The following is a 13,021-nucleotide window of genomic DNA, read 5'->3' on the forward strand; positions in this document are numbered from 1 at the left end:
TTGGTTGTAGAATTCATACTGCATGTAGAAATATGACTCCTTAAATTAATAAGTTGTTTACAACATATAGGATTAAAAGTAACCTGCTATTCCCTTGCTGTTTTTTGTTTGCTTGTCTCGTATTTTATTTTACTTTTTTACTAGTGTGACGAAATGTATGTCAAAACAACGAGAAATCAAACTATTCTATTTGTGTAAAAATACCCAAATATTAATGAAACAACCGAAGACTCATATATAACCAAAACATTGCTTTTATACTAAAAGGCATTTGTGTCGATTAAAATGACTTTTTGGCTACATATGATTTATTTATTTATTTTTATTTATAAAAACTGATATTTTTTAAACTTATGGGTAGATTTTTTGCTATATTTGATAAATACTTGCTTACAAAAATCGACCTGTAATTTTAAAAAATATCAGTTTTTATAAAAATGAAATATCATTTGTAGCCAAAAAGTCGTTTCAATCGACACAAATTCCTTTTGTGTGAAATGGTTGTATTTGTTTAAATATGAAAATTTTCTTTCCTCTGTGTTTAAGTTATCTCATACTATGGTGATATTAGGTTGTCCCCCCAAACCTCTTACAACATTAGTTAGACGTTGAAGTGTCATTGAATTGGTTCAAATCAATATGAATTTATGGGACGCATGGAATTACGTAATGGAGGAAATCTTAATCTGGTGTATGACCTCTAGATCGGCCACTTAGACGTTGAAGTGTCATTGAATTGGTTCAAATCAATATGAATTTATGGGACGCATGGAATTACGTAACGGAGGAAATCTTAATCTGGTGTATGACCTCTAGATCGGCCACTTACACAAATCCCCCTTGTAATTTTGTATCGCCAAGGCCCACACTCTAGTAGAAAAAAGTGTGGGGTGTCGTAAGTCATACGCAAGAATTTCTTATCATTTACAAAGTAAGACTTCTACCTTTGTCTAATTGTGTGAAAATTGCATTATTCCAACTTAGAACTTGCCACTCTTGTTCCTTAAAGACTTAAAAAGTAAACTGTATGATTTTTCCTCTGTTTAAGGTCATGTGTCAATGAGTACCCCACCATTTGGACAACCCTTTTGTTACATTTTTTTTGCTAATTTTAAATGAATGTCTCCTTTGATAACTTGAAGACCGTTCTTCAAATCAACGTAACACATCAATCAGGATCCTCATATATATAAATAATTGATTTTTCAAACTTGTTGAAATTTGATTAGTTCAACTTTCTTATCTTTGGAAATTTCTATGGACGAATAATCCTCCGGATGCCAAAAAATCAACTTATATTGTATGCGTGTTGACCATTGGGTATCCCAGATCCATAAAGTTTCTTGATTCACCAAACACCCACGCACGTCTAACTATCCCAAACTATTGGGTTTAGATTATGATTCATATTGTTTCATATGACTAACATTCGCAGTATTATATGAGCTCATACATAACAATTTTATCTCATATATGGACATGTACCAGAGAAAACTCATTATAGCATGGCTCATACATAAAAGTAACCGTAAATAATATTACATGCATACATCTCTATTTAAAAAAAAAAATGCATTCTACTCTAGCGTTTGTGGTTAAAATTTCGTGATAGATGCAACAATATCATAGTCTACCACATCAAGTGAAAGGGACATGTGGTGCAATTTGTACTATTCAAGCAGAATCGCTAGGCCATCATACAGGCCACATAGGTTTATGCAACGGGCTGATTCCCAAGGATACTCTACACTTTGTAAGAAAACAAATGATCTAGTTAAACAAATTATTAAAACAAAAGGATCAGCCACAAAAATCTGCAATTGGAATGAATTGAGAATTTTTTTGAACAATCGAATATAAAATTTCTCATTTGCAAATATAATAAAAACAAAGCTTGACTGCTTAAGAAAATGTTAGAGCCGCAATGAATTAAACAATTGACCTCAAATACAATCAAACCCTCCATAAATTAAATAGTGTTTAGAAAATGGCTTATTAATTTATTAATGTATTCTTTATTGTCTTAGATATTGTACATTGTATTCAATTTTTCGTTTTGCAAACATTTGTTTAAGTGTGAAAATTTTATGTACTTATTTTGAAATGTGTTATTCAAACAAATTTATTTATTTATTTATTTTTAAATTCTCACACATCTTTTGATAATTTCTATCTTTTTATCTTCTCTAATTCAATCTATTCGACGATCGTAAATTAAGAGGGTATGTATGAAGTAAAAAGGAATGTGTGGATAACACATTCCACTTATTTTTTGCTAAAACTAGATTGTACATTGTTCAACATAGTACATTAATTATTCTATTTTATAAACATTTAACCAATCAAAAGCTCTATTTAAAATAAACAAAGACTATAGTAACATGAAATTTATTAATTTATATATTACCTAAGATTTTTATGACTGCCTAAAATTATTATTTTACCGAGATTATTAATTTGTCGAAGTTCTATTGTAGTTGGTTTATGGATGTTAGGTTATCAAACTTAACATTAACGTGAATGGAAACTGAATGTAGGTGGCATGTATTGTCGAAATGTTTTATGTATGGGTAGTTAATGCAGGATAAATGCATAAAGGGTGAAGTGTCAATTTGACTTTTAAGTAAATCGATGTTTTTACACTAGAAGGAGGGGTAGTTCAACTAAGTCACACAATATGTAGCTTAATTTGATATTGAATTCGTCATCCACGAGATTCGAACCTAAGACCTTTCATTTCCAAGTAAAGAAGAATACTACCAGACTGTTCTACCGAGTGATTGTCAATTTTAATGTTTTAAAAATTGTTAAGCGGTTGTCGGACAGTGAGAAGAGACCTAACGCCTAGCGCCTAGAGGCCTTGGCAAGGCCTATGTGGTTTTTTTAATATTAATTAAGTACATGTGTAAATGTTAGAGCATTTTACATTGGTTTATAATATTTTATGAATCAATACCATTGTTCGGCCTTGTTTTCACATTTTTAGAAGGGATGTGGTATCCACACATCCCATTTTACTTCTCACGCACCTTTTTAATTTTCAGCTGTCGAATCGGATGAATTGAAGAATATCAACAAACATAAATTATCAAGAGATGTATAAAAAGTAAAATGAAATGTGTGGATAGCACACATCTTTAAAAAAGTTGGCTGTGGTTTTGTTTTCCCTGTCTACCATCATGTGCTCGACCGCTGGAGGTTTATGTTGTATGATTACGTAAGTGTATTCGAAGTATGTTTTAATTTTCAGCTGTCGGATCGAATGAATTGAAGAATATCAACAAACATAAATTATCAAGAGATGTATAAAAAGTAAAATGAAATGTGTGGATAGCACACATCTTTAAAAAAGTTGGCTGTGGTTTTGTTTTCCCTGTCTACCATCATGTGCTCGACCGCTGGAGGTTTATGTTGTATGATTACGTAAGTGTATTCGAAGTATGTTAGACTGCCTCACTCGAAAGTTTGAAACCAATGGCTGGCTATATGCATCAATTATGCAAAAATATTTACTCGAAGTGTTTACAAAATAGTTCATAACTAGTTACGTAAGTTCATAACTAGCTTCGTTACGATCCTTGAATAAATAATAAATGAAGTAATTGATTTTATAAATATAAAATTTTGAGATTACTGTCAAAGAGATGTTTTCAAGTGGCACTCCAGGAACAGACAAACATAAAAAATAAAAAAAAATAAAAAACGAAGGATTTAACCTTCTTGATTTTAGTGAATAAACCTCATTTTTGTTGAGAGTGGAGAGTGACCTTGCAAGTTGGTCGAGTTGGGATGATGAAATTTTGGGATGCTTTCTAATTTGTTCGTTGGTTGAGTTCAATCGTTCAAACGGCTGCAAACTAAGAAGGTGTGTATGAAGTAAAAAAAAAATTTGTGGATAGCACACTCCACTTATTTTTGCTAAAACTATATTGTACATTGTTCAATCAAGTACATTATTCTATTTTATAAACATTTAAAAATCAAAAGCTCTATTTAGATAAACAAAGACTATAGTAACATGAAATTATTAATTTATATATTATGTGAGATTTATATCACACTATCTAAAAATAATATTTAACCGAGATTATTAATTTGTCAAAGTTCTACTGTAGTTGGGTTATGGATGTTACGTTATCACGCTTGACATTAACGTGAATGGAAACTGAATGTAGATGGCATATATTGTAGAAATGCTTTATGTATGGGTAGTTAATGTAATTCTTTTAGTTTGGATGATAAATGTATAAAAGGTGAATTGTCAATTTTAATGTTCTAAAAATCGCTAAGCGGTTGATGGGCAATTCTGCAAAAATATTTACTCGAAGTGTTTACAAGATAGTTCATAACTAGCTTTGTTACGATACTTGAATAAATAATAAATGGTTTTTATCACAAATAGTCCATGAAATTGACCTTCATCATCAAGATAGTCCTTGAAATTGAAAATTAATAAATGTAGTCCCTGAAAATAGGTGTTGCAAATCAATCTGGTCTTTCCGTCACAATTCTGTTGAAAATTCTATTAAGTGCTGATGTGGCACACAAATGGGTCTCATAAGTCATTTTTTTCTCACAAATGGTCATTGAAATTGACTCATGACATCAAAATGGTTCCTGAAATTGACCCAGACATCAAAGTAGTCCATAAAATTGAAAAGCGATCAATGTAATCCTACAAGTAAGTATCTCAAATCAATGTAGTCATTCTATCACAATTCTACAAAAAATTCTATTATGTGATGATATGACACATAAATGGATCACACAAGTCTAATTAAATTAAAAAAAAAACGACAAAAAGGTTTAATAATTTAATAGTTAATAAAAAGTTATCAACCCAAAAACTCAATCTTGCAATCACCTCTGATCTTAGTCCATATTCTTCTACCTCCATCGCTATCTATTCTCTCTCTCTCTCTCTCTCTCTCTCTCTCTCTCTCTCTCTCTCTCTCTCTCTCTATATATATATATATATATGTATATATATAAAATAAAATAAAAAAAATCTCAATACACCCACCTTTACACACTTCAACAACCTTCACCGAATTGAACCTGGATCGAGATCACTTTTGGTGACGGCTTGGCTGATTGGCCACGATTTCTGAGACATCACCGTTAACATTTAGACAATCAACATCCTCACAACCTTAATCTTAGAGAGCCTGTTTGACGCTTCCTTGGTGGTCTAGTGACTCGAAGAATGGCGACGTTTGCCTTGAGATAATGAGGTTATAACCAAGATGTGTCTATTATTTTTTGAAAACTATTTCCAAACCCCTTCTTAGGCATTGGTTAAGCCTTGTACCTTTGAGAATTTATGGAAGAGATTTCTCTTCCGAGTAGGTCCTATTATAAGAAAAAAAAAATTCCATTGTGCAAAAATTTAATTGATAATTTTTTTAAATTATCAAACCCACATCAGCACATAACAAATTTTTTTTTACATAATTGTGACAGAAGAATCATATTGATTTGCAACAACTATTTTCAAGGACTATATTCAGCGATTTTATGGACCATCTTAATGGCGTGGGTCAATTTCAGGGACCATTTGTGATAAAAGCCCGTAAATCTTGTGGACCCATTTATGTGTCACATCAGCACTTAATAGAATTTTTAACAGAATTGTGATGGAATGATCACATTGATTTGCGACACCTATTTTCTGGGACTACATTTATTAATTTTCAATTTCATGGACCATCTTGATGGTGAGAGTCAATTTCAGGAACCATTTGTAATAAAAATCCAATAATAAATGAAGTAATCAAATTTATAAATATAAAATTTTGAGATTACGATGTTTTCAAATGGCACTCTAGGAACAAACAAACAAAAAAAAACAAAGGATTTAACCTTGTTGATTTTAGTGAATAGACCTCCTTTTTTTGTTGAGAGTAACCTTACAAGTTGGTTGAGTTGGAATGATGAATTTTTAATGAATTTCTAGAAAGAAACAAAAAAAAAGAAAAAAAAAGAAAGAGAAGCAATAATTCACATTGATATCATGAGTTAAATTACAAATTAGCTATTGGTTTAGTGATAAGGCAAATAATAGAGCCACTTACCTAAGAGCATCTTTAAACAACTAGGCAAATGCCTAAGCATTTAAATTTGATGAGTCAAATAAGCAAACTTGGCTCAAAGAGAACTTTGATGAGTTACATAAACTCATTTCATGTAAGTTTTTCTCTGATTGAACCCCATGAGGAAATTTGTCGTTTCATCTAGTTATATCTTGTTGTGTCTATCGCATTATTGGACTCCATGAGGAAATTTGTCATTTCATCTAGTTATATCTTTAAAACATTAGTCGCCCAAAGAGTATTATAACATTAATAACGTAATAAGTGTTGTAGAAATAAAAGAATATGTTTCAGATTATTGGTGCTAAAATCATACAGAGTCAAACTATATCCTCACATGATTTGACCCAATGTTTATTTTGCACAATGCCAAGAGAAATGATGATTACATGAGTGCTATAGTTAGAGGCTGTCAACATATCGCATTTGTATAATGATTTTGCATGAGATTTGACTTTTTAACCAAACTATTGAACACCGAATGAAATGTTGATCGGTAAAATACTTTTTATGCCTAAAGAACTGAGGACTTTGTGACAACCCATCCCTAGTTCTACGATTTTATATATTTTTAAAATGTGAATTTACGAAAATGCCCTAGAGGCAAGGGTATTGACTTTCATTGACCGTTAGTTCATGATGAATATGAACTATTACTTTACTGTATTCCAGAAGTACTCGACGGTGCAAACGCGTAGACATAAGCAGAACTGAGATCGGAACTACGACGAAGGTTTTATGGAACTACAACTTCAAAAAGTATTTTTTTTGTAAAGGTTACTATTTATTATATTATAATTTTAAATTACATTGTGAGAAATGAGGGAAAAGAGAAGAAAGAAACAGAGGAAAGAAGGGAGAAACGAGAAGAATGAGGGGGCTGCTGCCCAATTAGATGAGAGAAAAGGAGAGGGTTGCTGCCCAATCAGAAAGAAGAGAAGGAGAGAGTGACTAACCATAGAAGAGAGCAAGGAGGGGAAAGGAGGGAAATGAGATACACCAGATCCTCCTTGACCCATTTTGCAATCCGACCCCGTGCCGATTTTCGACAGCTTCCCATCCAATTTTCTAGCTTCCTTCAACCTTTCATCACCACCAACCCTCATCACAATATCCCAGCACCTAAGTCTAGCTAGACCCGACGAATTTTAACCCCGATGTGCGAGAAAACCCACTTACGGGTCCAGGTGGTTCTCGGCTTTGAACCACCATTGGTGAAACAATTTCTTTCGATCTCCACCACCATTACACTCTCCTTGAACCCAGGAACAAAGCCCAAATAACCTTGGGGGTGGTGGAGCACCAGAGAAGGTGAATTGAAGTGCACCCATTTCTAGGGTTCTGGCAGGTTCGTGGCGATTTAAGGCTTTTCCCGGCCAAATTGGACTTGTCCGCATGTATAAAACTTGCTCTACTCATTGAGATCTTCATTCTAATAAAATTTGAGTATGTTTAGAAATAGTTAAATTTTTCCGATGAGTTGTTGCGGTGCATGGGCCAAGACCCCACCTGCCCTTCCTAAACTAATTTGGGTACCCCAATTCCATATTTGACACCCGATTGATGAAATTCCGTCATTTGAGCATACTTTCGTTAAGGTCAGCCACTTGAACATTATAGCAATCGACGATTCGACCGTTGGATCGTCACCAAACTTTTAATATGTAATAGTACGTAATAGTTATGGACCATAGAAACTTATGGATCGAGAATTCGACATACGGATTTTTCCAAATTGGATTTGTAAGTTCGTAAAATAAAACGTTGACCGCTACTTAATTTTAGCGATTGGCGGATATCCGACCGTTGGATCGTTTCGAAACCTTAGATGTTATTCTAGAAGCTTATTGAAACTGTTGGGAAGTTACAAATCGGAAATCCGAAGCACAGATCTTCCGGATCGAGTTATGTAGGATTGTGGACCATACCGTCAACCTTTAACCAATGGTTGATTTTTGGTCAGTGGGTTTCAAATCATTCTAGAACATTCTTTGGGATGTGTTTTATGCAAGTCACGTGTTCTATCGTTAAGAATTCTGACACGTGATTTGATAATTATTCTAGGCAATGATCAGTCATGATGCCTCGATATTCATGCTAAGGAGTTGTAGCGCGGATTCCAGATTAGTGGGTCTTTTCCTTTTTAAAGTGTGTGTGTGTGTATGTGTGTGTGATTGATTGATAGTTTCCATTTATGCCTTTGAAAAAGAATTCCTTACGTACGCCTAGATTTGACTAAAGTTTATAAGAATTAGTGAAATAACGGAAAATTATGAAGTTATCATAAATCCTACGGCATGCACATGTATGCTTATAATCTTTGACGCCATGATTAAATAATGTTATAAGAAATGTTGCAAGATGAAGAATTAAGGAAGAGCTGCCATCTTGTGAAGATTAGAGACGACTCCATTTCGGTGCCACAAGGTGAAGAGCTCAGGAGGAGTTGCTACTTCGTGAAGACCGAATGAATCTTCATCTTATGTAAGGCAAGGTTGCATAAAGGTATAAGTTTCTCCATATATTAGGATCTAGGAATTGAGCTTGTGTGGATACTTTGTATGAATCTTGTTTACACTAGTGGATTTGACTCAATGGAAAGTACCTGGCTTTTTAACCCAGAGATGGGTATTTCTGGCCAAAAACTTATTGCGTTTTTTTTTCTCTTAAACTTGTTCACATATCTTATTTACTGGTATATGTTTCATGCATCTTGAGTTGTTACTTGATATGTGTTTGTGACTAAGTTTACATTGCATGTTATTGTAAACACGAAAATTCTTGTATCGAATGAAATGAAAACACGTGTACAAAGTAAATTTGTATTGATGAATTTGTAGGTTACAATCTCTGTTTACAACTTTTCCTCTGATTAAGTCTTCAAATTTGATGTAGATGCCTGACCATTGATCCAAGGGTTGTAATGACTTGATTTCGGACAAACAGTTGAACGATTGCTTCAAGTTTTGAGCTTAAAACAAACGTGGGGATGGTCTTCACCTCAAGGTGCAGCAAAGATGGTGTGGATGTGGGATTGTGTTGCTTCAAAGGTCTTGGTGACTTGATCTTGAAACGAACGTTGCTACAAGTTTATAAGCTTGTAACAAAGTCTTGAAGGAATCAGCACTAGCGCTTGTTGATTCTTCAAGGAAGTGCTTCGGCTTTGGTCGAGAGAAAACTTCGGCTTTGGTTGAATATTCTTCAAAGAGAGCTTTGGCAGCGTATTATTCTTCAAAGGTTTGGCAGAGTTTCTTCTGTGTAGAGATTTTTTGACCCCAATGCTTGTGGGAGGACTTTGTATTTATAGGCTTCTCAAGGCTTGCCTTTGGGATGATTTTAGGCATGTTTTGTGTCTTAATTTCAGCCACTTTACTCCCTTGGCATTTTGTGAGCAATCTTCAATTCTTACTTGTTTTATGAAGATACTTTAGCTTCCTTTCCAGTTTTAGGATCAATTTGGATTCCCTAGCCGAATTTAAGGGGGATTCTCCCTTATTGCCAAATTTTGGGGAAGTTTTATACTTCCTTTGCTTGACTTGTGCCACATGTCATTGATGACTTGTCCATTTGTGACGAGTCATATGCCACGTGGAGCTTCGTGATGCATCATTTGTATGCAACGAAATTTACATGTCTACAGTTATGAGCTATGAACTAAATTGTTATTGACTAGAATAACTTGTTGTGAACTAAGTTTGATTTGTAGATTTGCGTTTGGTTAGCTAACGAATCTGTACTTAGTTGACTAATAAGCTTGACAAGTCAATCCAACATACATTAATTCATAATTACTTTGTCATTGCTGTTTGTATAATGAACTGATATGTAAATGTGAGTTTAGGATTTGGTGTTGTGAAACTGATCTGGGCAGACTTTGATTTGTTAGATGTACTGGTCAATCAGGATCTGTACTTGAAATTGCACTTTTTGTCACTGACTAACTTGTAACTAGTTGACTAGCTTATTTGGTTAGTCTACTATGCAAAATTGAGTTGTTTATTTTGTAGGATATTCCTCCTGGTACCAATTTCAAAACAGCACAAGATGGTGCATGGCAGAAAGCAATGGATGATGAACTCTTCATGATTGTGAAAAATGGCTCTAGGGATTTAGTGGAGAACCCCACAAAGAAGCCAATGATAGATGTTAAGTGGGTATACAAGACCAAACTTAACCTGGATGGTTCAATTCAGAACAACAAGGAAGGCTTGTTGCAAAAAGGTATTCAAAGAAACTTAGGGGATTTCAATGAAACATTTGCACCAGTGGCAAAGTTGGTCACCATAAGGACATTGATTGCACTTGTGGCGTATAAAGAATGGAAATAGTACCAACTTGATGTCAAATGCATTCCTTAATCTAGTGATAGAGGGGGAGGTTTATGTGGATTAATCTGAGTGATTCATTATCAAAGGAGAAGAAGATAGGGTCTATCGATTGAAAAAAGGCTCTCTATGGTCTAAAACAAGCTCTTGGAGCTTGATACCAAGAAATCTTCTTTTATTTCACTGCAAATGGGTTTTCAAGAAGCACAAATGAGGCAACATTCTACATCAAAATTGAAGATGACTTTGAACTCATAGTTTGATTATATGTTGATGATGTGGTATACACTGGGAATTATGAGAAAATATTGAGTGATTTCAAAACTCATATGATGGCAAATTATGAAATGTTTGATCTAGGTCTACTACACCATTTCCTTGATATTAGGGTAATCCAAACTGAGAAGAGCATCTTCATTCTCCAAAGGAAGTATGGTCAGACCCCTCTAGAAATATTTGGGCTCAAAAACTATATGGATCATATTTGTCTTGGAAGATTTTGTTGAAATTCAATTGATGCCACTCCTCTCCTTAAGTTTGCAATTGCCATCACTAAGAACCTTGTATGTCATCAAAAGACAAAGCATATTAATTGAAGGTATCACTTCATAAGGCAAGCTCTGCAAGAAAATGTGATTGAACTAGTCTACTGCAAAATTGAAGAACAATTGGCAGATATCATTACTAGAGCACTACCAAAGGATCAATTTACATAGACCTGGCAATTTCTTACACAACTCGTTAACACGATATGTAAATGACACGAAAGTAACGAGTTTTAGGTCAACACAATAACCAATCGGGTCGTTATCAGGTCACACAATAAGAACCCGTTAATAACGGGTCCTTAACAGGTTTACACGAAAGTAACACACGGGTAACCTATTCCGACACATTAAGAAAAAATTATTTTGATGATTTTAATTTTTTAAACTACTAAAAAAACTTACTATAAATACAATAGCCGTAGTGTATATGTATATATTGTATATTAAATATATATTATTGTATTATTGTATTATTATTCTATATGAATTAAAAAAAATTTAAGTTTTATATATAGTATACTATAGGCAAAGAGTGAGATTAAAAAATTATAAAACACATAAAATAAAAGTATCAAGTAATTTAAAAATACCAAACACATTAAAAATCATAATAATTAATTTACAAGTGCGAAAAATGAAAAAAAAATATACAAAGGCTCGTGATCAACATCCTCTACGCTATGAGTATGGGTACATCGTTGTGTGAATTTTAAAACCATACAAATCCTCATAAATAGTATTTTTAAGGGAGTTCAAAATAAATACAATTCATAATCATTAATGTACAAGTCTAAAAAAACATTAAAGCATATATAAACGTGCAAGGTTCCTCAATCTTGAAACACAACTCTTTTCATCTTGCATATTCTTGAACATTTGATATTTTATAGTAAAGTACTAATGATTTTTCATTAGGCTCTTACTTTGGAGTATACAATACTTACAAGACAAATGTTCTTTTTATTTTATTTTTTTTATTGTTTGGGAGTAATATTTATGTGCAGCCTTGACTATTCCACCAATATGTAACTATCGGCATTCATTTTGCTTTGAACTTCCAAAACCTTAACCCTATATAAGCGAAACGATGCTGCGGTGCTAAACCAAACAAGAGAAGTATTGATTAATTGAGTAATTTAAGTTAGTGATGCACATGGAGTTTCGATCAAAGAAGCAAATAGCCTTCATCTGTCTGTCCGTAGTAACCTTGTTTAGCCTTCCAGGTCTCTTGTTTGCCGAAAATATTGTTGTTGAAGATGTTCATGTAGGTGTGATTCTTGACATGGGGTCAAGGGAAGGGCAGATTATTCTCAGTTGCATTTCTACGGCCCTGTCTGATTTTTACCAGCTGCATAAAAACTATACCACAAGGCTACTTCTACGAACCAAGGATTCCAAAGGAAAACCTCTACATGCTCTATCAGCTGGTGAGTCGCATATATCTTTTCTTTTTAAGTTTTTATGGCAGCTACGTACCATTAAATAATTAGCTTTATATATAGTGGCATGCAGTTATACTTAGTAATTATGTAACTTGGTGCAAGTTTGATCTCTACCAATTTTTTTCTTTCTCAACAATTAACCATTTAACACACTAATATCATCGTTCTATGAAAAAATAGTAATTATAAGAAGCTGTCATCAAATCTCATCTATGTTGTTTCTCTAATCCCCTTGATATATTCGCAACCAATAAAAAGGTTTTGACCCAAAAAAGAAAAAAACCAGTAGAATATTTGTTCCCCTTAGTCAACAAGGGGATCAGACAAGCAGGGCTGCGGGTAACAAAACGTTATGCTATTTGTACCAAGTAATCTTGGGATTGTAATTGGAGATTTAGGACAGAATATGTAGAAGATTATATTTGGGACATTCGAATTACATAAAAGAGTTCCAATTTTTATGCAACAGAAAGAAAATCCAAAGGAATTGTTTACAACGATAGTCAACTCCAATTAAATAGCCTAATTAACAGCTCTCATAAGTCTTAGGAGAAGGATTCAAGTCTTAACACTCTTCAAAGTTGATCCATCTGCAAGGTGATCTCCAGACTGCA

This window comes from Pyrus communis, chromosome 7 (genome assembly GCF_041283825.1).
Source record: "Pyrus communis isolate YQ-2024b chromosome 7, ASM4128382v1, whole genome shotgun sequence".
NCBI lineage: Eukaryota > Viridiplantae > Streptophyta > Magnoliopsida > Rosales > Rosaceae > Pyrus > Pyrus communis.